Here is a 4,770-nt window from a genome sequence, read left to right as displayed (position 1 = left end):
GGGAGAAACATCTCTATCCCTGCCATTGGAGCAAACAACTTTGAGCTTAAGCCTCAATTAGTTTCTCTAATGCAACAGAATTGCAAGTTCCATGGACTTCCATTGGAAGATCCTCATCAGTTCTTAGCTGAGTTCTTGCAAATCTGTGACACTGTCAAGACTAATGGGGTTGACCCTAAGGTCTAAGACTTATGCTATTCCCTTTTGCTGTAAGAGACAGAGCTAGAACATGGTTGGATTCTCAACCTAAAGAAAGCCTGAACTCTTGGGAAAAGCTAGTCAATGCCTTCTTGGCAAAGTTCTTTCCACCTCAAAAATTGAGTAAGCTTAGAGTGAAAGTCCAAACCTTCAGACAGAAGGAAGGAGAATCCCTCTATGAAGCTTGGGAAAGATACAAACAATTAATCAGAAAGTGTCCCTCTGATATGCTTTCTGAATGGAGCATCATAGGTATTTTCTATGATGGTCTCTCTGAACTATCCAAGATGTCTTTGGATAGCTCTGCTGGAGGATCTCTTCATCTGAAGAAGACGCCTACAGAAGCTCAAGAACTAATTGAAATGGTTGCAAATAACCAATTCATGTATACTTCTGAAAGGAATCCTGTGAACACTGGGACTAATCAGAAGAAAGGAGTTCTTGAGATTGACACTCTGAATGCCATATTGGCTCAGAACAAAATATTGGCTCAGCAAGTCAATATGATTTCTCAAAGTCTGTCTAGAATGCAAAATGCACCAGGCAGTACTAAGGAAGCTTCATCTGAAGAAGAAGCTTATGATCCTAAGAACCCTTGAATGGAAGAGGTGAATTACATGGGAGAACCCTATGGAAACACCTACAACCCTTCATGGAGAAATCATCCAAATCTTTCATGGAAGGATCAACAGAGACCTCAACAAGGTTTCAACAACAATAATGGTGGAAGAAACAGGTTTAGCAATAGCAAGCCTTTTCCATCATCTTCTCAGCAACAGACAGAGAGTTCTAAGTAGAACACCTCTGACTTAGCAACAATGGTCTCTGATCTAATCAAAACCACTCAAAGTTTCATGATTGAAACAAGGTCCTCCATTAGAAACTTGGAGGGACAAGTGAGTCAGCTGAGCAAGAAAATTACTGAACTCCCTCCTAGTACTCTTCCAAGCAATACAGAAGAAAATCCAAAAGGAGAGTGCAAGGCTATCAACATGGCCGAATTTGGAGAGGAGGAAAAGGCAGTGAACGCCACTGAGGAAGACCTCAATGGACATCCACTGGCCTCCAATGAGTTCCCTAATGAGGAACCATGGGAATCTGATGCTCAAAATGAGAGCATAGAGATTCCATTGGACTTACTTCTGCCTTTCATGAGCTCTGATGAGTATTCTTTCTCTGAAGAGGATGAATATGTCACTGAAGAGCAAGTTGCTAAATACCTTGGAGCAATCATGAAGCTAAATGACAAGTTATTTGGTAATGAGACTTGGGAGGATGAACCCCCTTTGCTCACCAAAGAACTGGATGACTTGACTAGGCAGAAATTACCTCAAAAGAGACAAGATCCTGGGAAGTTCTCAACACCTTGTACCATAGGCACCATGACCTTTAAGAAGGCCTTGTGTGACCTAGGGTCAAGTGTAAACCTCATGCCTCTCTCTGTAATGGAGAAGCTAGGGATCTTTGAGGTACAAGCTGCAAAAATCTCACTAGAGATGGCAGACAACTCAAGAAAACAGGCCTATGGACTTGTAGAGGATGTTCTGGTAAAAGTTGAAGACCATTACATCCCTGCTGATTTCATAGTCCTAGAGACTGGGAAGTGCATGGATGAATCCATCATCCTTGGCAGACCCTTCCTAGCCACAGCAAAGGCTGTGATTGATGTTGATAGAGGAGAATTGATCATTCAAGTGAATGAAGAATCCTTTGTGTCCAAGGCTCAAGGATATACCTCTGTCACCATGGAGAGGAAGCATGAAGAGCTTCTCTCAAAACAGAGCCAAACAGAGCCCCCACAGTCAAACTCTAAGTTTGGTGTTGCGAGGCCACAACCAAATTCTAAGTTTTGTGTTGAACCCCCACATTCAAACTCTAAGTTTGGTGTTGGGAGCTTCCAACATTGCTCTGAACATCCCTGAGGCTCCATGAGAGCTCTCTGTCAAGCTACTGACATTAAAGAAGCGCTTGTTGGGAGGCAACCCAATGTTATATTTTATCTATTCTCTTTTGTTATTTTATGTTTTCTGTAGGTTGATGGTCATGAGAAGTCACAAAATCAATGAAAAAAGCAAAAACAAAATGAAAAACAAAAAGAAAAACAGCACACCCTGGAGGAAGAACCTGCTGGCGTTTAAACGCTAGTAAGGCTGGCAGATGGGCGTTTAACGCCCAGTCTGGCACCATTCTGGGCGTTTAACGCCAGAAAGAGGCACCAGACTGGCGTTAAACGCCAGAAAAGGGCAAGAACTTGGCGTTAAATGCCAGAGATGGGCACCAGCCCGGCGTTTAACACCAGAATTGGCACAAAGAGCAATTTTACTCGCCACTTGGTGCAGGGATGACTTTTCCTTGACACCTCAGGATCTGTGGACCCCACAGGATCCCCACCTACCCCACCACCCTCTCTCTCTTCTTCACTCATTCACCAATCACCTCAACACCTCTTCCCCAAAAACCCTTCACCTATCAAATCCCATCTTTCTCTTCACCACTCACATCCATCCTTCATAAAACCCCACCTCCCTCACCATTCAAATTCAAACCACTTTCCCTCCCAAACTCACCCTCCCATAACTGAACCATAACCCTTCCCCCACCACTATATAAACCCATCTTCACTCTTTCATTTTCACACAACCTAAACACTACTTCTCCCCCATTGGCCGAAACACAAGCCATCTCCATCTCCTCTATTTCTTCTTCTTCTACTCTCTTCTTTCTTCTTTTGCTCGAGGACGAGCAAACCTTTTAAGTTTGGTGTGGTAAAAGCATTGCTTTTTGTTTTTCCATAACTATTTATGGCATCCAAGGCCGGAGAAACCTCTAGAAAGAGGAAAGGGAAGGCAAAAGCTTCCACCTCCGAGTCATGGGAGATGGAGAGATTCATCTCAAAGGTGCATCAAGACCACTTCTATGAAGTTGTGGCCTTGAAGAAGGTGATCCCCGAGGTCCCTTTTAAACTCAAAAAGAGTGAATATCCGGAGATCCGACATGAGATCCGAAGAAGAGGTTGGGAAGTTCTTACCAACCCCATTCAACAAGTCGGAATCTTAATGGTTCAAGAGTTCTATGCCAATGCATGGATCAACAAGAACCATGATCAAAGTGTGAACCCGGACCCAAAGAATTGGCTTACAATGGTTCAGGGGAAATACTTGGATTTTAGTCCGGAAAATGTAAGGTTGGCATTCCACTTGCCCATGATGCAAGGAGATGAACATCCTTACACTAGAAGGGTCAACTTTGATCAAAGGTTGGACCAAGTCCTCACAGTCATTTGTAAAGAGGGCGCCCAATGGAAGAGAGATTCAAGAGGAAAGCCGGTTCAATTGAGAAGGCATGACCTCAAGCCCGTGGCTAGGGGATGGTTGGAGTTCATCCAACGCTCAATCATTCCCACTAGCAACCGGTCCGAAGTTACTATAGACCGGGCTATCATGATTCATAGCATCATAATTGGAGAAGAAATAGAAGTTCATGAGGTGATATCCCAAGAACTTTATAAGGTGGCGGACAAGTCCTCTACCTTGGCAAGGTTAGCCTTTTCTCATCTCATCTGTCACCTCTGTTATTCAGTTGGAGTTGACATAGAGGGAGACATCCCCATTGATGAGGACAAGCCCATCACTAAGAAGAGGATGGAGCAAACAAGAGATCCCTCTCATCATCAAATCCCTGAGATGCCTCAAGGGATGCAGTTTCCTCCACAAAACTATTGGGAGCAACTAAACACCTCCCTAGGAGAATTGAGTTCCAACATGGGACAACTAAGGGTGGAGCACCAAGAACATTCCATTCTCCTCCATGAAATTAGAGAAGATCAAAGAATCATGAGAGAGGAGCAACAAAGACAAGGAAGAGACATTGAGGAGCTCAAGCACTCCATAGGATCTTCAAGAGGAAGAACAAGCCGCCATCACTAAGGTGGACCCGTTCTTTAATTTCCTTGTTCTTTATTTTCCTATTTTTCGAATTTTAATGCTTATGTTTATCTATGTTTGTGTCTTGTGATCATTAGTGTCTTAGTGTCTATGCCTTAAAGTTATGAATGTCCTATGAATCCATCACCTTTCTTGAATGAAAAATGTTCTTAATTGAAAAAGAGAAGAATTGCATGAATTTTGAATTTTATAACAGTATAATTATTTTGATGTGGTGGCAATATTTTTGTTCTCTGAATGTATGCTTAAACAGTGCATATGTCTTTTGAATTTGTGGTTCATGGATGTTGGCTCTTGAAAGAATGATGAAAAAGGAGACATGTTACTGAGGATCTGAAAAATCATAAAAATGATTCTTGAAGCAAGAAAAAGCAGTGAATACAAAAAAAAAAAGAGAAGGAGAAAAACGAAAAAAAAAGAAAGAAGAAAGAGAAAAGAAAACGAAAAAAAAAGAGAGAAAAAGAAAGAAATAAAGTTGTGATCCAAGGCAAAAAGAGTGTGCTTAAGAACCCTGGACACCTCTATTTGGGGACTTTAGCAAAGCTGAGTCACAATCTAAAAAGGTTCACCCAATTATGTGTCTGTGGCATGTATGTATCCGGTGGTAATACTGGAAGACAGAGTGCTT

At 42.2% G+C, this 4,770-nt stretch overlaps 1 non-coding gene across 1 annotated transcript; it reads right to left on the bottom strand.

Annotated features, from left to right (window-relative positions):
• Positions 1-323: 323 nt before the first annotated feature.
• On the bottom strand, positions 324-431 carry LOC130978427 (small nucleolar RNA R71). The gene has a single exon (XR_009086071.1). It is a non-coding gene; the product is annotated as a small nucleolar RNA R71 (small nucleolar RNA).
• Positions 432-4,770: the final 4,339 nt, after the last annotated feature.

This window comes from Arachis stenosperma, chromosome 4, assembly GCF_014773155.1.
Source record: "Arachis stenosperma cultivar V10309 chromosome 4, arast.V10309.gnm1.PFL2, whole genome shotgun sequence".
NCBI lineage: Eukaryota > Viridiplantae > Streptophyta > Magnoliopsida > Fabales > Fabaceae > Arachis > Arachis stenosperma.
The sequence above is the reverse complement of the archived record's forward strand: the minus strand, read 5'-3'. Positions and strand labels throughout refer to the sequence as shown.